The 23,671-nt window shown below is 39.6% G+C and overlaps 2 protein-coding genes across 4 annotated transcripts in view; one reads left to right on the top strand and one right to left on the bottom strand.

Moving 5' to 3' along the window:
* The window catches only part of wt1a (WT1 transcription factor a), a 331,319-nt gene that overhangs the window by 57,581 nt on the left and 250,067 nt on the right, over positions 1-23,671 (bottom strand). The gene's annotated exons all lie outside the window — the stretch shown is intronic.
* Positions 1-23,671, top strand: part of dnajc24 (DnaJ (Hsp40) homolog, subfamily C, member 24) — a 63,124-nt gene that overhangs the window by 33,101 nt on the left and 6,352 nt on the right. For 2 of the 3 annotated variants that reach the window (XR_452613.4, XR_452611.4), the window contains exon 6: positions 1,053-6,685. The exons of the other annotated variant lie outside the window; for it this stretch is intronic. The gene's annotated coding sequence lies outside the window, so the exon portion shown is untranslated. Of the gene's footprint in view, positions 1-1,052; positions 6,686-23,671 lie in introns of those variants that run through there. 3 annotated transcript variants of the gene reach the window in all.

Raw genomic sequence — 23,671 nt, 5'->3', positions numbered from 1 at the left:
ACAGTGGTGTCAAATGGTGCAGCTTAAACTTGTATGATACTGTATTATACAACATTAAAAATGAAATTCCACGTTCATTTCTAATAATTGTTTCTTAAAAGTTGTGTACATTTCCTGTAATAAAAAGACAACAGCAGACAAGACAAAAAAAGACAAACATTTTGGGACACCTGCTTCTTCACTTTCTCCTGATATTTAGGGTATTAAAAATAGTTTATCATGCTTTTGTTGGAGTATCTGCCTCTACTGTCCAGGGAAGACCTTTTTACTAGATTTTGAGGCATTACTTTGATGATTTGATTGCGTTCGGCAGGAAGATCATTAATGAGGTCAGGATGTGGGATGATCACCACCACACCTCAGCGCCAACCCCACAGCAAATCCCCATCCCAAAAATAATGAATGGAGCACCATTATTTTAGGGACTGCAGTTCCACTGCTCTACAGCTCCTTTCTTAATGGCTTTCTTAAAAAGTCCTAATCTATTGGCAGCTCTTTCATTAGACAACTGGAAAAGACAAGTTAAAATAGCTGCATTATGCATTTATAATAATGGGTGTCCACCTTCTAAACCTTTTTTTCTGTAGATTTTAGATACTCTGCATAATATTTCCTCTAAATGTTGCACAAAATTTACTGCTTTAAATTCTCATATAGGCCTACTTCACAGTAAGTGCGTCATCAGATAACTCTTAAAGGAAGTGGGTCGCGTCTTTCTCTTCCCTAAAAGCCCCTAGGTCATTCCCTCAGAGCTACCCGTGCTCTTTTTCACAGACCAGACCAGACGCTAACCAGAGCAACGTGGCATTTTTCCCCAGCACCACCACCCCCCCCCCCCCCCCTTCCCCTCCACCCCTCTCGGCTTTGTGGGGACAGTATGGCTCAGTAACCTCCTAGCTCTTGTTAACTTTGTTTGCATGTAAATAAATGTGTTTTTTCCCCTTCCTCACAATGAAGTCACAAACTGCCTCCACACTTCGCTAGCCGAGACCAATGTCTCTTTTTTTCCTCTCTTCTCTGTTTTATTGTCCCTCTTTCCCCCCAATAATCAGGGGATCTGCGGGGTTACATCATTGGAAGAAGGTCACGGGTTGATTAAGACTTCAAACAGAGTCATTAGGCTGTTCGCTGAAATCTGTCCTCTCCCAGAAGAAACGGCTCGAGTGGCGCAAAAAACCACGCTTTTCATCAGCGTCCCCTCCTGGCGGCCCGGGCCGAAGCTGGACCTGCCAGTGGGCCTGCAGCGGACCGAATCCTAATCCATACTGACATCAATTAGGGATAATCTCATCACTTTTAGAGAGTGGGCTTGTCAAAGCTCTAATTACGTCTGCTGTCCCCCCTATATGTGCAGACAGGATCAACAACACATTGTAGTCCGGTGATGGGCAACATCATGCTATTTTCGTAAAGGCCTAACTTTTCACCTGGTCTGCACTCTGGATTTCTGACTGAACAGCAAACACCTCCTCTTTCTCCTCCTCCTCCTCCAGCTGTTTGTTTGTGTAAAGCATTTTTGGTGGCTAAGTCTTTGGATATACTCATTTAAGTAATGAGATTTCTGTGAAGAATTGTGAAGAAATATTTTTTTATGCTGCATTTCAGTGGTGTCCAGTTTGTCAGTACATGAGTTTCCCCACATGGAAAAATGTATGGTCCCACTTTATTATATGAGTCTCTAATAACTGTGTAGTTACACATTAACAATCATGTAATAACAGTGTAACTACTAGTGATGTGCACATTGGTAGAGATTTATTAAAGTTGTACAGGTTATGTATTAGAGCAGCTCTTGTCTGGTATGTAATGGTATGTAACTGACACATATGAGTAATTACATAACCTGTCCAACTGTATTTAGTCTCTAATAATGTGTAATTCATTAGTAATTACACTGCTATTACATGGATTGTTAACATGTATGTATAGAGTTATTAGAGCTACTTAATACAAAGTGTGACCTTGACTTTGATAAAGCACAAATTGACCAAGTTGTGATTTAAATGCTTTCTAACATGGCCAGTAACTGTGTAGTTACACATTAATAGTCTATGTAATAACAGTGTAACTACTAGTGATGTGCACATTGGTAGAGATTTATTACAGTTGTACAGGTTATGTATTAGAGCAGCTCTTGTCTGGTATGTAATGGTATGTAACTGATACATATGAGTAATTACATAACCTGTCCAACTATATTTAGTCTCTAATAATGTGTAATTCATTAGTAATTACACTGCTATTACATGGATTGTTAACTTCTATATCTATAGAGTTATTAGAGGCATTTATTACAAAGTTTGACCTTGACTTTGATGAAGCAACAAATTGACCAGGTTGTGATGTAAATGCTTTCTAACATGGCCAGTAACTGTGTAGTTACACATTAATAGTCTATGTAATAACAGTGTAACTACTGGTGATGCATGCATTGTTACAGATTCATTACAGGTGTACAGGTTATAAAACAGAATTCTGTCAACATTAATATTAATGTGTGTTTAATAGGGTACTTACATGTGTCATAGTGTGTTTAGAATTAAGTCTGTAACAATGTGTAATTCATTAGTAGTTACACTGTTATTACATGGATTCTTAACATATGACTACACAGTTATTAGAGGTGCTTATAACAAAGTGGGACCTGGGCTTTTGATGCAGCACAAATTGACTAACTTGTAAAGTAAATGCTTTCCAACACGCCCCAACAGTTAAACAACATCAAAAAAAAAACGATTAATAGTCTGCTTTTCGTATGGTAATTCAGGTTTTAAATTATGATTAATCACAATTTAAAAATTCTCATGGTTTCTTGTACCATTAGGAGGGAGGATATTTGTGTGGTTCGCCTTGCAAACTGCTTAAAGTAAACAATTAAATATTTTCATATCTCAGTGTAGTTTTGTTGATGCTGTTCTTATTAAAACTGTAGTTATTAAAATGTTTACCTGTAATGCTGTCTACTCCCAACTTCCAGCGTAAATGTACAGGGGTTGGGCAATGCAACTGAAACACCTAGTTTTAGACCACAATAATTTATTGTGGTGACGGACGGTTCTGGTGGAAACAGGAGAGTTGAGGTGCACATTGAATTCTGCCGTGATTTGATCAGCCGTTGTTTTATGTTTTTTGGATACAATCCAGGTTAGCACCCGACCATCCCTTTCAGACAGCTTCCTCTTACAGCGTCCACAGTTAATCCTGTTGGATGTGGTTGGTTCTTTTTGGTGGTATGCTGACATTACCCTGGATACCGTGGCTCTTGGTGCATCACAAAGACTTGATGTCTTGGTCACAGATGCGGCAGCAAGACGTGCACCAACAATTTGTCCTCTTTTGAACTCTGGTATGTCACCCATAATGTTGTGTGCATTGCAATATTTTGAGCAAAACTGTGCAAAACTCTTACCCTGCTAATTGAACCTTCACACTCTGCTCTTACTGGTGCAATAATGTGCAATTAATGAAGATTGGCCACCAGTCTGTTCCAATTTAGCCATGAAACCTCCCACACTAAAATGACAGGTGTTTCAGTTTCATTGTCCAACCCCTGTAATTCTGTATTATTTGTCACATTGCAATGACATAGTAAGAACAGTAGAAGTAGAGCGGTAGAGCACTCTCTTCTACTATGTGCAGGACCTCTGATTAGTGTTAACAGAGCATTTTAAAGCTTAACAGTACTTAAAGCTCCACTAGGTAGGATTGAGATTTTGTGCTCGTGGGCTCCCCCTACAGGTGTAGAGTGTAATAAATGTTTCAGGCGGATTAGTTTCTTTTTCTCGTTTTCTGGCTTTCACAGACATATTTGGTGTCTTTCCAGCTTCTGCCAGAGTGTCTGTATGTTAGGTTGTAAAGAATGAACCAGTAGTCCTTGTAAAACTGTTAGAACTAAAGGTCGGAAAGCAGGTCGCAGTTTTTGCGAGCGTTGATCGCGGCCGCCTCGGAAAACTTACAGTCTGGCTTGAGCTCAGAGGAGCTCCGGCACAGACACGAGAGCACCGCCATCCATCCTATTACACCTTAATGCAGCGCTGCAGTAAGTTTCTAGCTGTAATTTTACTTCTTTAAAAAGATAAAAAAATCAGGGAAATCCTACCTAGTGCTGCTTTAAAGAAACAAAACCACTATAATATAACAGCATTTGTAACAGAGTAAAATCCAACTGGACACATTTTACATTTATAATCGACGCAGGCTTTCAATTAGCCACCTTAATTTCTTTGTGAGAAAACGGTAGTAAAAAGTTTAGCACATCAGCAGGTGAGCCTAGCCCGGCATGACCTCAGATGCTTAATGTATTTTCTCACATTATTGGAGGCGTGGAAGTCCCGTCGTGCCCTGGTGTGTGTGTGTGTGTGTGTGTGTGTGTGAGAATGGCAGCGGTAACCTTAAACCCCCGTCAAGTGAGAACCGGCGGGTTTCACTGATCTCCCACTCACTTCACAGGTATCCCTGAAAAGCGTTTCCCTCAAAAGAGGGCCTGGTGCTCGGAGGTGGAGGGGCAGAAAGCCACTCTTTTTCTTTTAATTAACTTTCTTCTCGTTCTTTATCCTCCTGTTCTCCTTGAACTCAGCCATAATCTCAGGCAGACAAAAGAAGACCCTCCCTTCCCTCCCGCTCCCAGTTCATATCCCAGCCCAAATCTTTAAAATAGTTTCCCTGTTTTGGCCAAGACTGCAAATGCAATTGTGTCCCTGGGCTCATAGGTGTTAGCCACACAAAAGTTGGCCCCTGCCAGCATCAGCAGGTGTTGCCTGTTGATTGGCTAATCATCTGCAAGAAAGAGGAGAACTCAGACTGTTGCATCTCTTTTTTTGTTTTTGTCTTTTGTCTTATTTTTAAAGGAACAATAAGTGATAAATGTGAGTGAGTGTGTGAAATGGCTACAGGATAGAGTGAATAGAAGCTCACACAGTGAATACAAGTGTTACTCTAACGCTGATCAGTGTGTATACAGCTCTGGGGAAAAAATGAAGAGACCACTTCAGTTTCTGAATCAGTTTCTCTGATTTTGCTAATTATAGGTTTATGTCTGAGTAAAATGAACATTGTTTTATTCTATAAACTGCAGACAACATTTCTCCCAAATTCCAAATAAAATATTCTCATTTAGAGCATTTATTTGCTTAAAAGTGAGAAATGGTTAAAATATAAAAAAAATAATAATGCAAAGAAAACAAGTTCATATTCAGGTTTTAAAAGTTCAGAAATCAAAATTTGATGAAATAACCCTGGTTTTTATTCACAATTGTCATGTATATTGGCATGTTCTCCTCCACCAGTCTTTTGGATAACTTTATGCCTTTACTCCTGGTGCAAAACTTCAGCTGCAGTTCGGCTTGGTCTGATGGCTTGTGATCATCCGTCTACCTCTTGATTATATTCAATTGTTTTCAATTTGGTAAAATCAAAGAAACTCATCACTTTTAAGAACTGTAAATACTGTACATACAGTGGCGTGAAAAAGTATTTGTCCCCCTACAGGTTTCTTTTGTTTTTGCTTTTTTTCCTCATACCTACATTTTTTAGATTATCAAACAAAATTTAATATCAGACAAGAAGATAACCTGAGTAAATATATAAAAACTCTTTTTGAATTACAATTGAACAATCTAGCCCTGTGTAAAAAAGTGGTTCCATCTATTACCGCAAGTTGTCCAGGTCCTGAAACAACAAAGCAGGTATGATGTTCTTTTTCTGAGATTGTGTGTTCCAAAAAGTTCCACATTTGTCACATCAGTTCAAAGAATATTTATGCAAAGTTATGGCGATCATCAAGATGTTTTTTTGGCAAATGCAAGATGGGCCGTTGAGTTCCTTCTAGTCAGCCCTGTTTTTTTTTTTTTTTTTTTAATAATTTCAGTCAGCCGTCCCACTCCTGGGAAGGTTTCACAAAGGTTTTGGTTGGTTTGTATAGTTTTTTTCCTTCAATAAATATATATATTTGTCTGATATTAAATTTTGTTTAATAATCTAAAAAATGAAAAAGTCTGCAATAGAAAACTGCAAAAACATAAGAAATCTGTAAGGACGCAAAAACATTTTCACACCACCGTATATCACACGCTAACGCACATTGAAATCCCAAAAATTGCAAGTGTATTGACAATCAAAAATATTGGTTTCTGTAAGCAATAGTAAATGTACCAAGCTCATCACCTACTACAGATTGTAACCCCACAACTAACCTTTTTAATACCCAGATCACTCTTCTAGAACCAATGTTTGGATTTGTGTGTTTGGGCTGTTTTCTCTTTGTATTAATGTGTCAAAAGCCTTGGCTAACAAAGACTGCCTGTCCTCTGCTCAACCAAGCATTAATGTTTACCATAAAGATCAGCGAGAGGGATTCAGAGGTTTAATTCGGACTTCCGCACTGAATCCTGAGAGTAAACAGAGTCAGATGGCTGTTTGATTCCTGCCTTCAGCAGCTGTGGTGTTGAGGAAATGGCTAATATGTAGCTTAACCGCTAGTGCTTGACGGCTCTAATTCTAATGCCTAATTAAATAAAAAACAGTAAAACAGTGTAAAAAAAAAACATTTGGGTATTAGTTTGTTATTCCTACTGAGAGTGAAGATTAAAGACAAGTGTCTTCACTAAATAATCCCTTAATAATCCCTTAAAGGCATAATTTGACCTTGCATTCAAACCTGTTAACTTTATCACTGGAGATTTTTTTTTATGTATAAAAATGTATACAAAAGGCAAAGATTCACATGCCTTTGTCTTTTTGAACCTATGCACAATTGATCTTCATTTCAACAATGTTTAGAGATGTATTTAATAAACAGCCCTGATAACAAATAAGAGACCACTTCTGTTTATGAATCAGTTACTTTGATTTTGCAATTTATAAGTATATGTTTGAATAAAATGAACATTGTTGAAAAATGGCTGACATAACAAAAGAAGATGCAGAGCTTTCCTTAAATAATGCAAAGAAAACAAGTTCATATTCAATATTCAAGTTTTAAGAGTTTGGTGGAATAACCCTGGTTGGTTTTTAATCACAGTTTTCATGCATCTTGGCATCATGTTCTCCTCCACCAGTCTTACACACTGCTTTTGGATAACTTTATGCTGCTTTACTCCTGGTGCAACAATTCAGACAGTTCAGTTTGGTTTGATGGCTTGTGATCATCCATCTTCCTCTTGATTATATTCCAGAGGTTTTCAATTAGGTCAAATCAAAGAAATGCATCATGGTGGTTTGAAGTTTATGTCAGCATTTCCAGAAGCCAGATGCTTCTGGACAAATATGCTTGCTACTCAGTGACATGGTGTGTTGGCAATACTTCGCACTGACTGTAGGTTACAAAGAGGTACATACACAGAGGCCAATGGGGGCCAATGGGAAACACATTGCTTAAAAAGTGACAAAATTCAAAAACTATCTGTGAGGGGAAGGTGTGGACAGTATTACAGTGGGATGTGCATTATCCTCTTCAGACCCTGTGTCCTTATGTTGGCACATTACCTTGCTGATTCTCTGCACCATGATACTCTGGACCATGTCTGTGGAGACATTGCCATACCATGTAGTGTTCACAAGACAACATTACACTCAATTGATTGTAAACTAGATGCCAGAAATCCCAGTCAAAAGTTTCTACAGCCAGTCCAGACTGAAACGAATAGGTAGAGGAAATTAAAAATGCAAACCAAGCAAAAGCCGTGGTCTTTGGAGGTTAAGGGAGGTGAAGTTCCACCTGGAGAGGAGAGGTTTGACGCATAAATATTTAAACAGCTCTGGAAAAAAAATAGAACACTTAAAAATTATGAATTTCTTTGATTTTACCAAATTGAAATCCTCTGGAATATAATCAAGAGAAAGATGGATGATCACAAGCCATCAAACCAAAAACTGAACTGCTTGAGTTTTTGAACCAGGAGTAAAGGTGTAAAGTTATCCAAAAGCAGTGTGTACGACTGGTGGAGGAGAACATGATGCCACGATGCATGAAAACTTGCATGAAAACCAGGGTTATTCCACCAAATATTGATTCCTGAACTCTTAAAACTTGAATATTGAATATGAACTTGTTTTCTTTGCATTAATTGAGATCTGAAAGCTCTGCTTCTTTTTTGTCATTTCAGCCATTTCTCATTTTCTGCAAATTCTGATGGAAGGCTATATTCTATAGCATGGATTTCCCACTTTAAAACCCCTTAGCATTATAAAACAATAACTGACTAATGGGAAAAATCATGTTCATTTATTTTGTATTATACGTTCACTTGTTATAATATGTAATAAAGGGGACACCTGTTCTGAGTGGAGGGTGCTGGGTTGACTTGTCCTTTAGTTTAGTTATTTGTTGGTTGATTTTGTTGTGTTGCATTTATTTTTCTATTCTTTTTTTTTATATAGCTGTGATATATCTTCCAGTGAGTGGATTAGGTAAAATATGCTGGATAGAGAGTTTGTGTGAGTGTGTATCTGTGTGTGTCTTGGGGAAGCTGTTTGGATTGCAGGCTGCGCTGTGCCTGCCTGTGCTCTTATTGTTTCTTTGTTTATGACGGAGGCTGTGTGTGTGTGTGTCAGAGAGCCAGAGGTTTGCTGCCCAACCCATCATCCAGCTCACTCAACTGGCACTAACACTAACAGCCCTCCGTACAATCCTGGACTGCTGTGCATATGTGTGTGTGTGTTTGTGTGTGTGTATATATATATATGTGTGTGTGTGTGTGTGTGTGTGTTGGAGAAAGCAGGATAGAGTGGTCGCTGTGCATTCATTCAGTAGCGTTAAACCAAAAACTTCACCTCACAGCACTTACGCAGAACACAGTGCCGTCATCATCAAAAGCGGACGCAAATTCAGCTTTCGGGTAAAAGTACCGTGTGTCCCATCCCCCCCCCCCCCCCCTTCTTTTAGCCGCCCCTTTGCTCCCCCAGCGATGATGGCAGGGAAAAAAAACAAGATGTCACGAGTGAAAGTTGGATACAACAGTTGGATTTAAAAGCCTATTTACACGTTTGTTGTGAAAGCAGTTGCCAGAGGGGAGTCTGGCTGCGATCGTCTCCCCGATGTGAGCGACTCGGCTGGAGCCTAGAGAAGCCCGCGGGCCCTGCAGTGCCCCTCCCCTAACCTCCCCTCCCACCCCACCCCACCATCCCCCATCCCCCATCCCCAAGCCCACTGCAAGCCCAGACCTGCCTGAACCTGACTTAAAAATAACCCCAGATTGTTAATCACACACAAATGTAACCTCCCCCCACCACCCCCTCACCCTCCACACACACACACACTCTTCTCACACACACACTCTTCACACACACACACACACACACACACACACACACACACACACACACTCGCTCGCTCTGCACCCTCCCTTGTGTTCATTATGTTGACCCCTTCACTGGAAAGGCCCCCATGTGTCTGCTTCTAAATGTTCTCATGTCATTCAGATTGGCACACACAGGCTTTCTCTGACTTGCGAGGCCAATGTTGTTTTGTAGCCGAGCGTCCCAGGGGGGTCGCTCGCAGATAATCGGCCATTAACTGTAAACTGAAGGTTTGGACGTTGAAGGGCTTCGTCTGACTAAGCCTTCGCCGCCGCCGTTGCCGCCGCCACCGCGTTTGGCTGCGAGGTCCAAATTTACCAGGAGCCAGGCTGCTAATTGGTTATTGGCCATCAGTCATGCTGCTGATTGGTAGCTGCTTGGAGTGCTATGTAGTGATGATTGTGATAATTGGGAAGAATTACACCGTGTATCGTTCACAAGCCTCTACCGCAGCTGAGCAGTCGGGCTCATTTCTAGCCCCCCTGTCGGGCTTCTGAAGCACACTGCCCTCTGCTGTTACCCACACACCGGATCAGCGCTTCTCTGGTGTTCTCTGGACAAGACGCCTCAGGCTCTGGAAGAATCTCTATTGACTGATAAATAAAATTAAACCATCGATTTGAATGTTTTTGCTGACTCTTATTTTACAAAACATCAAATTTACAGGAGAAAGGAAAATGCCTTCCTAACTTTTATTGATATTGTACTTGTTTATCTATAAAAGACTTGTATCTGTGACAATTGTATCTTTTTAACAATCATGGAACTTTTAGTGCTATATAGAGCCATCCAACCTTTAACCTTACTGAACCCACCTGTTATGTTGCGCGGCGTCAAATTGATCTGTCTTAAAGTTTGAAGATCTAGAAAAAATAGTTAAAAGATTTTTTTTTCCAGTGTGAAAACAACTTTTTCTGCTTGCCTTAATTATTATAATAAACATATAACATAAAAAAATGGTTCATCTCACATACACTATTTGCAACCACCCCCTGGAAAAGATAAAAAAAAAACAAGTGAATTATCCTAATTGAACCATTACCTGTTATAGGTAAGGAACACCACCGCGCTAAATATTGACTATATTGATAATAATCAGCAATAAAGTTAGTAATAAAATATTCACACTGCTTGTTAGGATTTTTTCAGACATCTTTTGGATAATCAAACATGCACCGGGGCAAATTGACCCGGGAACACCATTACTGTTCCTGACAAATGAACATAACAGGAGGGTTAAGAATCACTTTTTAGGGTGTTTCTAAATTTGTATCCTATCCAAACAGGTTCCACAAGTACTAAATGGTTCTTCCATTTGTAATCTTTACAGTGGTGCTGTAAAGATTCACCTTTAATATGTCATATTAAAGGGTTTACATCATAAAACTGAATAGTTGGTGACGACTAAAGGTGACTAAATCGCTGATTTAGCTTGAGTAAATATTTATTAACCTGGTATTTAAAAAAACAGGGTTCATACAGTCATGAAAAACCTGGAAAAAAAGTCATGAGAAAAGTAGCAATTTGAAAGTAGCAATTTTCAGGCCTGGATAAGTTTTGGAAAAGTAAAAATACCTAGAAAGTTTTGGAAAAGTCATGGAAATTGGAATTTGGTCTACAAATATCTGTTTTTCCATTTATTGTTGGAGAAAATCTATTTTTAGCCAGTAATTTAGCCCCACATAATTGAGTTCTCATTTTATTATGGAAGACTGTGTGTCAGGTTCATTTTAGATCTACTATAATCAATTTCGATTATAGTTTTAGTTGAATTTTGGTTTTATTGTCCATGTCTGCACTGATGTTTTAAAAATCGTATGGTCCTGAAAATTTGTCTTGAAGGCATGAAAGTCATGAAAAGGTCATGGAAATTTATTGGTTAAAAAGTGTATGAACCCTGAGTTACTTTTTATATTCTTAATTGTTTTGAAAGTGGTTCTGTTAAAAAAAAAAAAAAAAAAAACAGGACATCTTTTTTTTCTGTCACAAAGAGAAACGTTTTGAGCACTGAGAGAAATTTCCATGCATTTTAATGATTAATTTGTGTTTTTGTAGTTGTATATTTCTCGACAGGTGTTAAGGGTGTCTCGCGAGGCTTATGCACAGGTAACCAAAACAAATGTTTGATCACTTTGGATGCCAAACTGCAGCGTTCTGTTCTGCTTAAATAAGTAATTTTTTCTCAGATTCACATGCTAAACATGAACTAAAAACTGAACTAAAGCCTGGTTTCTAATGGAGGCATCTAGCTATGTTTGAAGCACCAAGCAAATCTAGATCCCAGTTTGACTTCTCGCCCTGTTTTTCACTCCCTGTGTGACTGTGATTCACCAGAAAACATTACTGACATCCCTCAGGATAGAGGGCTGATTCCACAGTGGAGGGTCAGTGGATCTAGGCGATATTTGTATCACTGGCAGTTCAAGGCTAGTGTTTGCCTAATGCCCAGTGGCAGCAGTGAACTAGTTACTGCGTCTAGTTGAAGCTGAAGAATTTTATATTTTGGTTTAGACTGGTTAAAGCATTTGCTGATATACACTCACACTGTGTAGCTATGGAAATTTCATGCTGTAAGTACAATAGAGAATCTTCTTTTTTTACAAAAAAAGTATAGAGGTATAGATACTCCTAAAATAAATAAATAAATGTTCTTTATAGAACTACAAAGACTCAAATAACCAATTTAGCGTCTAAAACCTGTTATATTTATTTAAAAAATAGAATGTTTTTTTAAAAATTGCTCCAGTAAAGTATAGATATATAGATAACATCACAACATTTCTACTTAAGTAACGAAGTATTTATACTACATGACTTATGACACCACTTATCATTCTATATAGAACCATCCATCCATCTTATATATATATATATATATATATATATATATATATATATATATATATATATATACATACAGCTCTGGAGTCAGGTTCTCTGATTGTGCTATTTATAGGTTTATGTTTGAGTAAAATGAACATTGTTGTTTTATTCTTTAAACTACAGACAACATTTATCCCAAGTTCCAAGTAAAAAATATTGTCATTTTGAGCATTTATTAGCAGAAAACAAGAAATGGCTGAAATAACAAAAAACATACAGAGCTTTTAGACCTTAAATAATGATTTAAATTCAAAGTTCAGAACTCAAAATGTGGTGGAATAACCCTGGTTTTTAATCACAGTTTTTAGGCATCTTGGCATCATGTTCTCCTCCACCAGTCTTACACACTGCTTTTGGATAGCTTTATGCTGCTTTACTTTAATTTTACAAAAATTCAGGCAGTTCAGCTTGATGGTTTGATGGTTTGTGATCATCCATCTTCCTCTTGATTATATTATAGAGGTTTTCAATTTGGTAAAATCAAAGAAACTCATCATTTTTAAGTGGTCTCTTATTTTTTTTTCCCCCAGAGCTTCCACTTAACAGAACTTAACAGAGCATATTAAAGTTCAACATATAAAGTCAACTCTAATATATTGTCTTATTTTAAAGTTTATAAAGTTCATAAATATCCTTGTTGTGTCACACAGCTAGAGAGTCTGATGTAATCTATAACATTGAATGAATTATCGTGATCACACCATCCTCGCTCGCTGTTCCACAGAATGCACTTGGTAGACAGAGCTGGAGATGAATCACGCTGAAAAAGTGGTGTAAAAAGCCATCTCTCCTTTGAACTCCACAATGACGTCTTGTCTGAGTGTTTTAGGGGCTTTAGTTATGGATAATAAGATCTACCCAGTTTCCCTTCCTCCCTTTCTTTTTTCCTCTATCTCTTTCTCTCTCTCTCTCTCTCTCTCTCTCTCTCTTTCTCTCTGTGTTTCTCTATATCCCTCTCTCTCTCTGCCATCTCCCTCTCCATCTCCCAATGATGGAATTAACTAGAGGCTAGCAGAGCGGAAATCACTGGCGGCCTTTCTGAATGACGTCCCAGAGATGGGAACGGATTAGTGCCCCCTCTCTCTCTCTCTCTCTCTCCCTCTCTCTCTCTCTCTCTCTCTCTCTCCGCACGTTACAGCACCAGGTGGCTTTTTTTTTCATTCGCAAAGGTGTTACACTTAATCTCATTACACTGCTGCTAAACCTCACAGACCTCAAAATTATCACCCCCACCACTCCCTCTCTCTCCCTCTTTCTCTCCCTTTTTTTCTGTCACATTCTCTCTTTCTCCCTCTCTCTCTCTCTTCACCCCTCCCTCTCTTCCCATCCTCTCTCTTTCCAAGTCACTGGAGGTGGCTCCACCTGAAAGGAGAGAGAAATCGGCAGGGCAGCTGCTGTTTTAGCTGCCGCCGCTGACTCACAGCGAATGCCAATCCTGATCCAATTTCGCCACGCTGGTGGCCTCTTATTCCCCCGTCCAATAATGTGTCTGTTGGAAAAATCCCACTGCTTCAAACCAAGTCTAATCCTGGCTGGAGACCTCATGTCAATCTCGTCCATGAAAAAAGGGAAACAAAAAGAAAAACCCCATATATATATATATATATATGATGCTATCTGGAAGAAAGATAAAGGTTACCAGGAGCTATATATCATCGCTGTCTTATGAAAAACACTTATCTCCTTTTTTATTTTTGATTTTTAATTCACAGACAAACTGTCTCTTACACTGACCAAATTTCTTGGTGAACGGACCAATAGAAACTCATTTTACATTGACTTCCATTGAAAGTTTACAAGTTTTTTTTTTCCTATCTCCTGTAAAAAGGACAGCGTGTAACACATGTCCAACGCATCTCAACATAGACTTGTAGAGGTTCCCAATTGTGCCTGGTGATACTCCTTCATATTTGCCATTAGAATTTGATAGTTAATAGTGTGTTCAGTAACATCCCACACATTTTCAATTATAGTACATTCCTGCCAATGTGTCTGACCATGACATAGCATCTCATATCTTCAAGGTAAGCTCCTGAGATGGCAGCAGTATGTGGATAAATATTGTCCTATTGAAAGAGTGCACCAACGTAGAAACTTTTTATGCCGGAACTGTGGACTCCCCGAATACTTTGAATGAAGAACTTATTAATGTGGAATTGTATGAAATTGGACCCCAGACAATGAAATCAGGCCTTCTGATTATAGCAGCATTATGTGAACGAGCATTGTCCTGTTGAAACAGGTTGCAGGACATTATTAACAATGTATGGTATGTCTAAGTGCCTGTAATGAAGATTAAAGGTCGTCAGACACTGTACAAAATTGGTGTGACACTATTTGCTCATTAATTATTGCTTATATAAGTCAAAATTGTTACTGGTAACCTTTATTTTCTTTGTGAAATAGCATTGCAATATATAAAGAGAGAAAGAAAAAAGATGAGATGGATGGATGCAACCTCATCCATTCTTTATTTTCTTCAAAAACAGACACCTGCCTTTTGATCATGTGATAATTTCTAATAGACCAATGATCTTTTAAATTTCCTTCAATTAAAATCTCGTTATCATTACAGAGCTGTTAAAATGCGTTTTTCTTAAACAGCAACAAATCCCATCTCCCGCTAACCCTCTCTCGCCTTCTCTTTTTTTCTCTTTGTCTCTCTATCTATCAATCTATCTCTATCTGTTTCGTTGGCCTCCTGGGAGCCAGCCTCTAAGTCCCCCATCTCCTCAAAAGAATAGAGCCGGGATCACACAACATGACCTCCCAGCACCTTGATATCACAATATTGCGATCCTTGGGGCATTGGGACATAGGTGCAGGATTAGGACTTTGCATAATAAGATTACACGCTGGCTGAATGATATCAAGGGAGGATCCATATGTGGCAGGCTGGCTCTCTGTCGCCAGATCAGTGGCGGGTGGTACGGCTCACGGCGAGAGCGGGGGTCCTTAGAGGGGCTGCTGGGAATCGAACAGGATAGGAAATTCAGATCATGGAACAAGCTGGTCATTCACAGGCAGGGCGCTATCGCTTGATATGTCTTGTTTTACTGGACCTCTGACCTTGATTGCTTTATGCTGGTTCTCATGATGAGGGTTTAATGCCGATGTCCGCAGTACTGGCTGTGTTGTTACCCAACCGCAAGGCTTACGAGTCTACTGGGACTTTGCTGCATGCTGTTGCGAAGCTGTTGATCCTAATTAGAGTGCAGATGTTCGTTGGGTCCAACTGACTGATCTGTCATAAGCCCTCAAAGAAAGGGAAGGTGGAATGAATGGTGGAGGTGTTGGGATGCCAGAATTTGCTTGCAAACTGTCAAAGTCTTAGGATTGCCATTGTCTTGTTTAAAGAATGCCAGTAAGAAACGTCCTACATTTCAGCATCTACATTTGTTTTGTCGGAATTACAACTGAGGAATTATCCGGGGGTTTACAAAGGAAGCCAGACTGATAGGTGGTCTGAAAAGCCTTTGTTTCAAGAATACCTCGGATGCCGTGTTCCAACTGTGAGTCCTCCTGCCTTTCACTCAAGAATCCTATCATCCTTTCCCTCATTCTGGCCGTTTTCTGACATAATGCTCAGGACAGGACATGGACTGAGCATTATGTCAGAAAACGGCCAGAATGAGGGAAAGGATGATAGGATTCTTGAGTGAAAGGCAGCATTAGCTCCAGGCCCACTGCAGAGTGTGGGGGAAATTGCGGAGTCATTCGCTGGGATAGGATCGATAAACAGGGGCAGGAACACAGAGCTGAAGCTGTCCTAAATGACTGAAAAGAGTACAGTGCGAGTGCGCTGGCCACTCAGGCACGGTGGGAAGCTGGGGGGAGCTGTAAAAGCTCAGAGGCAGGGGGTCCTGAATTGAAAACACACCTACTAGTGTTAAACAATGCTCTTCTCAGTAGCGATCAAGCACAGGCTTCTCCAATTGCTAACATGGGCTTTAGTGTTGGACAGAGAGAAGGGTTATTGTTGCTGTGTTAACACAGGGTCTTTGGGACCCTCTTGGAGTGGAGGTGTATTTGAGGCGAGTGGAGGGCAAGTGGACCCAGTGGTAAAGGGTGTCACTGATCCAGCTGGGGAAAGTGTTTGAATAAAGCAGGAATCATTGCTAGGGTATAATTTTGTAGCTTAAACAGTTTGTTGCTGGATAGTTCTTTACATTTTTGGATTGGAACACATGATACCTATTTACTTTTTTGTTAAAGAAAGATCTAAAATAATATCAGTATTCATCTGACCAGGGTACATGTTTTCCCAAGGTGATTCTACCGAGACCAGAGAAGTTCCCACTTCTGCACGTGGTTAACATAAGGCATCTTTCTGCATAGTTTTAGCAAAGTTTTAAGTGGCAATACATTGAGTGTAATCATGTGCAAGGAGCAGCACAATGCACGATTCATTGCTATCTTACACCCCACCAACAGTATATTTTCACGCCCTTTTCATGTACCTGCATAGTCTGAATAGCAACAGTTCACGTAAATATATCTATGCTGATGAGCATGGTGGTCTCGAAGTGACATGTGTTTAGGTACATTTCTGGCATATAGCTATCTTGGAATCAGAAAACACAGCTGCGCCAATGACTGAAAAAAAACTAAGCAGATGTCAACATTCTGATGTTCATTGCTATGTTGGCAGTGAATTCTCAACACAGATGTCCAGGTAGCTGTGTCATTGTAATAACAGTCTGTCAAAATCAGCATACACCTGGCTCTTAAAGGGAATGTCAAGTGAAAAGGTTTATTTTATGTAACGGTAGAACTTTTGAACATTTTGAGCTGCACTAGGTGTACTTTTCCCATCGATATGATAGCAAAGAGACACTGAAATGCACTAAATCAAGTTGCACTGTGCACTGGTTGACAGCTCACCTAAAGATCACCCTATCAGTTATTGCTGAATCACCTCTTCCAGTCTTTCTTTAAGGAATATTTATTTTTAGATAGTACATTTTAATGAACACTTTATTTTATACATTTTCTGATCAAAAAAAGTTGCCACCAGGATTTAACTAAGTAAATGATGTGGGGTTGATGCTGCAGTTGGTCTGCAGGTCTAGAACCAGCAACAGTATGTGCTCAAATCAGAATGAGGTCAGCTGACTACCTGATTATACTGAATATAGACCAGGTTATTCCATCAATGGATTTTATATTTCTTCCCTGATGGCACGGCCATTTTCCAAGGTGACAATGTCAGGATTCATGATGCTGGAATTGTGAAAGAGTGATTCAGGGTTCAGGGAGCATGAGATCATCATTTTCACACATGGATTGAGAGAGAGAGTTCACCACAGAGTCCAGATCTTAACCTCATTGAGAATCTTTGGGATGTGCTGGATGGAGAAGAGCTGCTTTGTGCAGTGGTCAGACTCCACCATCATCAATGCTGCTGCAAGATCTTGGTTAAAAATTAATGAATGCAACACTGGATTGAAAAAACAATGACACAATCAAAGCTAAAGATGACCCAATGGAATATTAGAGTGTACTGATTCATCTGACCAGAGTACACAATTTCAATTTCAGACAGTTTATCACAGATAAGCTTTCAAGGCCAGAGAAGTCAACGCTGATTCTGGATATAGTCAACACAAGGCTCCTGTTTTGCACAGTAAAGAAGCTTTAAGTGGCATTTGGTACCAAGCTTAGAGTCAATACCAGGGGTAAAGGGTGTCACAGATCCAGCTGGGGAAAGCATTTGGATAAAGCAGGCGTTTTCACTAAGCTACAATCTTATTCATTAGTAGCATTTACTTGTTGATTCTTTTGATAGCCCCCAACAAAGGTCAGTAGTCCCATATGCGATATACCTCCCTCCCAAAAGGATTTCTTTCCTCCGACATAATACACTCCGCTAATCCCTCTGCTTAATAAACATCCCAGCTTTTATTGGTGTTGATCAACTCCCCCTTCCACATACACACTCTCGATTAGGGTCGCGGCCCACGATCACAAACTGTGTGTCACCTGCTTATCCCATATCAAAGCCCCCTGCCTCTTATGCAAATACGGCGAGATAGGGCTCTTAGATCTGCGTACCAGTCTCCCCAGTCAGATCGGTCCCATTCAACACCCACCACCCGCCCCCCCTACCCTGCAGCGCTTGAGCTGCCGATAGCAATCAGCGCTAAACAAGCGTACCACATCACAGACTCAAATTAGCAAAACATGGGAGGAGAGGTCCAGGCAGCTGCCAGCCAAAGAGGATTACAGGAGTCCCCCAGTCCCTCAGCCCCAACTCACAAATTACATATGATAATCAAGCAACAGCTCCACAAATGGGGCGAGGACGGTGATTTACAAACACTGATCTGTGTTATCAGGGTCTGATGGCGTCTCCAAATCGGGATGTTTTTGATTAATTAGGGGAGATCACTGCGGTTCGGATTGGTCATTTGTATAAATGAGATATCAGAGATTTAGCCTGTAAAGCCTGTAAAGCATTATTTAGCATTATCAAGTCAGGAGCTTCAGTTTCAGGATTTTATTTTATGTATTTTTGTTTAGCAAAAATGTTTCAGAAAAATCAATCTGAATAATAATACTAACAGTCATAGAGAAAAGCTCAAAACTGAATAATTAACAAACCACTTCAATGATGATTTTAAGAATGAATAACACTTTATTTAAGGGTTACCTACATAGAAGCTTTATAACATTCTTAAGCATTGAATAATATATTTAGAAAAAAAAAAAATTCTAAATCAGATCTGATTTTGCTATTTATAGGTTTATGTTTGAGTAAAATGAACCTTGTTGTTTTATTCTATAAACTACGGACAACATTTCTCCCAAATCCAAAATAAAAATATTGTCATTTAGAGCATTTATTTATTGCAGAAAATGAGAAGTGGCTGAAATAACAAAAAGATGCAGAGCTTTCAGACCTCAAATAATGCAAAGAAAACAAGTTCATATTTATAAAGTTTTCGAACTTTAGAAATCAATATTTGGTGGAATAACCCTGATTTTTAATCACAGTTTTCATGCATCTTGGCATCATGTTCTCCTCCACCAGTCTTACACACTGCTTTTGTATAACTTTATGCTGCTTTACTCCTGGTGCAAAGATTTAAGCAGTTCAGTTTGGTTTGATGGCTTGTGATCATCCATCTTCCTCTTGATTATATTCCAGAAGTGTTCAATGTGGTAAAATAAAATAAAAAAGGCTTGTATTGATTGAATACGTAACACATAATTACAAAACTTCAAATTAATCAATGCTACAAATCAATTATCTCTCTATGTTCTTTTCAGCTGGTCTAACAATCTTCCTTCTACCTCCACATTCCTTTCTAACAAAGGGCTGTCAAACTATTCACATCAAAAGCTCTAGTTTATAACACGCCCAGCTGGCATCCGAATGAATTGGCCTGCTAATTTCCTCTGAGGTAGCTTTGACTTCCCTCCCACCTGTCAACAGGTGAGAAGCAGAGGTGGAGGTGGCTTCCCTGGTGGCTGCCACACAAACAGCTTAATTCAATAAGGTGATGTCAGTGTTAGCTGAAGCTTATCTGCTGAGTTCACGCGGGCTACAGTCTGGGAGTTTGCACAGGGCTCGGGGTGAATGGGAAGTAAGCTGACACCTGCCTTTCCGCTCCCTGAAGAAAACACAGGACATGCCTCACCTGCCCGACCAAAACGAGGCGAGGCGAGGCCACTTTCAGCGGGGTAGATAGCTCCACCAATTCCATCAATTCATGTAAAAAGGTCCTTGGCGACTGTCTCCTTCTTCGTCTCCTTCTCTCTATCCTTCTCTCGTTCTTCTTCACCTCCTTTAAACCAGATGGACACTGTGCGATTTTTTTTAATCGGATGCATTGTGAAGAGCTCACACTGCACGTTTGAATCGCTTGACATGTACGAACAACGCCTGCGTTTCATATGCTCACGCATTCTATAAACTACGGACAACATTTCTTCCAAATTCCAAATAAAAATATTGTCATTTAGAGCATTTATCTGCAGAAAATGAGAAATGGCTGAAATTACAAAAAAGATGCAGAGCTTTCAGACCTCAAATAATGCAATGAACAATTCATATTCATAAAGTTTTAAGAGTTTAGAAATCAATATATTTGTTTTCATGCATCTTGGCATCATGTTCTCCTCCACCAGTCTTGCACACTGCTTTTGGATAACTTCATGCGACATAGGGGCTCATGAAACAATTCACATGAAACGCAGCCTGTAGGCTGAGCTCTTTCTGCTACAAGCGCTCAGTTCAGCAGAATTGTTCAGAAAGTGTATGGCTTTGCTAACTTGCGCCCCCCTGTTGTGCTGAGATGACGTGGACTCTAAGGTTTGTCGATTTTACCGAGGTACAATCGGAGGCATGCTGCTACTTCAGTGTACACATGAGTGTAGGAGCGTCTAAAGCATTGTCCACTGACTATGTGTATTCAGTGACTTGGATTTTGTCTTTGTATCAGTAACTAACTGTCCATGCAATCTTCAACACTGGTTTTCCTCTTTTATATCATATGTAGATAGATTATATGAAGGGTTTCCGTGACCTGTGGCACATATCATTTGAAGATGTAAGCGAAATCCCCTCGAAAAAAAAAAACGTTTTTCTCCATACATCCAGAAGTAATATACCTATATAAGAAAGGCTGTCCCTGCACAAGAAAGACAATTTTTTATTTCTGATTTGTTTTACTATTTTTTCTTCCCAATTTGGCTATCCAGTTGTCCCACCCCTTTGAGTGTCCCCATCACCAGTGTCACCTGCAACCCTAGGAGGGTGCGGGCGAGCACACGCCTCCTCCGATACATGTGAAGTCAGTTACCCCTCTTTTTTCAAGCTGCTGCCGATGCATCATGCCTGAGCATCACAGAGCATTCAAAGGAAAGCGCAGCGACTAAGTTCCGGTACATCAGCTCACAGACGCCCTGTGCTGCGGACATCACCCTTTAGTGATGTGGGAAGAGAGCGCCATCTACCCACCCGGAGGGAGCAAGGCCAATTTTGCTCCCTCTGGGCGCCGGCAGCTGATGGCAGAGCTACATGAACGGGATTCGAACCTGCAACCTCCCATTCATAGGGTAAGGCGCATTAGATTGCTGGACCACTCGGCGCCCCAAGACAGCTCACACTGTGAGAAAAGTGACCAAAATTTGTGAAAAATATCCTTCAAAAATCCCTCCTCACATCCGACTGGTCATTTTCAGCTCGTTTGGCACTTAGATCAAACAAAGGCACAAAGCTAAAATTCTGCCCGATCATAAAAATTCAGTCACATCCAACCAGATCAGGCCTAAAATCGGGCTAAAAACGCTTAGTATCCACCTGGCTTTACCAGTCCTGACCTAGAAAGGGTCACTGACCTGCAGAGTCATCTGTAAAAGACAGTGTTCCTCACATTTGCACTAAAATCGTAAAGTCTATTTGCAGCTCATGCGTTAGTGAATGATTTACTTCGCACTCCAAATTTTCTTGAATCGGTGTAAACACACTCGCGGTCTCAAGGCGGAGAACCAGATTGTTTGCACTTTCACTGCAGCCCACAAAAGTTGCAACATCTTGGCTCTCCATTGTGAAGCCAGCCAGGAGTTTATTCCCAATGAAAAGCAATGGGAGAGAGAAGAGAGCGAAAAGCCTCTTGTCTTAAGAAAAGGCCTCGGCCGCAATTGTTGGAATGACTGATCTGTGGCCTGCACTGTCATCATTACCCCCCGAAAGAGAGGCACCAACCCCATAAAACAATCCACCGAGGGCTAATGGCTCCTGCGCATTTCATTTGTAAGACACTATAGAAAGTCTACGACAATAGGCTCCTTCTCGAGCAGGCCCATCTGGGTGCCTCTTAGATCCTTTGAAAAGCACGGAGGGTCGCTGACCTAGAAAGTCATCAATAAAAGACAATCCTTGGGAGGACAAATTGAAGAGCGGGGGGATCTCTCGTCGGTGCGAGGCTCAGTCGCGGCTGTGTGGGTGAGGCAGGCCGGCCGTGGGTGGCGCACTGTTTCCTCCGTCACTCATTTCTAATTCTGGGTCAGGTGCTTTTTAACTCTGCTGCCAAGAGGAGAAGAGTTATAGAGTTAACCTACTGGGGGTTACAGAAGCTTTCTAGCCAAAGCTCTTAAAGGCTCTTAAAACAGGGTTCTTCAAGAGTTCTCTTTCACAAAGGGAACAGTTCTGTATAGAACCGTAAAAGAACTCTAAGAAACATTTGGATGCTAAAATGTTTTGGGTCATTATCAGAATTCTAAGGCTTTTGGCGTGTCATAAATGTAAACATTATGTATTATTTTAATTATGGATTCTATTTATAAAAAAACTGAAGACTACAGAAATCATTTTGTTGTTGTCCAATGAAAAGGAAGCAATTTTTGTTGATTTTTTTTATTTAATTTTTTAGTTTAATGTATCATTTGAACACACAAACCGTGTCTCCCTTACACTGTGTCAAAATGTTTTGTTGAATGGGGAAGCAGAAATGATCCAAAATGTACTGTAATTTTTGTGATTTTACTGATATGAAAGGTTACTTTCTCAAAAGGGGTGGAGTTATTCCAGGATGACAGAGTAGACAGGACATTTTTGGACATGTTTAATTAATGTGGTAGGCCTATTTTTATTGAAAAAAGGTAAGTAATGTATCTCAGTTGCTTATTTGCAATTTACTATTTTCTTTAATACAATTTGCATTATCTTAATTTAATGTAGTTCCAATGTATTATGGTTCTTTTTATCAAAATTTTATCATTATCATTTGAGGACTTCAGCGAAATCCCCTTAAAAAGTTTCTCCATACTACCAGAAGCAAGATACCCAGTTGAGAAAGGCTATAATTCCAAAAGAAAAGCCTTTTTAATGGGTATATTTGCAGTTAAATTTTGAGGACACAGGTCGTAAGGTCAAGAAATCGACCTGTAAGACTCGTTTACATTGTGAGACAAGCGACCAAAACTTTTTGGAAGGTAAGAAATCCCTCCTTTGCGTCCAACTGCTTATTCGCAGCTTGTTAACCTGGCACTGATTTACTATTTTCTATGATACAATTTGCATTATCTTAGTTTAATGTAGTTCCAATGTATTATGGTTCTTTTTATCAAAATTTCTGACACTTGAAGCTGTTGCACCATTTGATTCAATAAAAATATTCAGTTGTTATAAGACCAAAATCAAGACTCTGTCATATGTTTTAAGATATGCAAATGATTTCTACAGTATTGTCAGTATTGTATTGTACTGGCTGGTTTGCAGTAAGTGGTAAATATCGAACAACGTTTCCTTTAAGTAAGGTTAAGTTTTTAACCCTTGTGTGGTGTTCATATTTTTGTTACTCATTTACTTTGTTACTTGTATTTAATTCAGCAAAATTAAGCAATTTTACATTAAAATGCTTTACACATGCTTGCTTCACCTAAATTGCAAGCAATATAAACAGCTTACATGGTTAATATTTGCCCTTTACCTTTCTTATGTTACATTTCTTTCAAAAAGTGCTACTCTTTTTTATTATTTTTTTAA

Source organism: Astyanax mexicanus, chromosome 10 (assembly GCF_023375975.1).
Source record: "Astyanax mexicanus isolate ESR-SI-001 chromosome 10, AstMex3_surface, whole genome shotgun sequence".
Classification (NCBI taxonomy): Eukaryota; Metazoa; Chordata; class Actinopteri; order Characiformes; family Acestrorhamphidae; genus Astyanax; species Astyanax mexicanus.
Note: the sequence above shows the minus strand (reverse complement) of the source record. Positions and strands in the feature narration are given on the sequence as shown.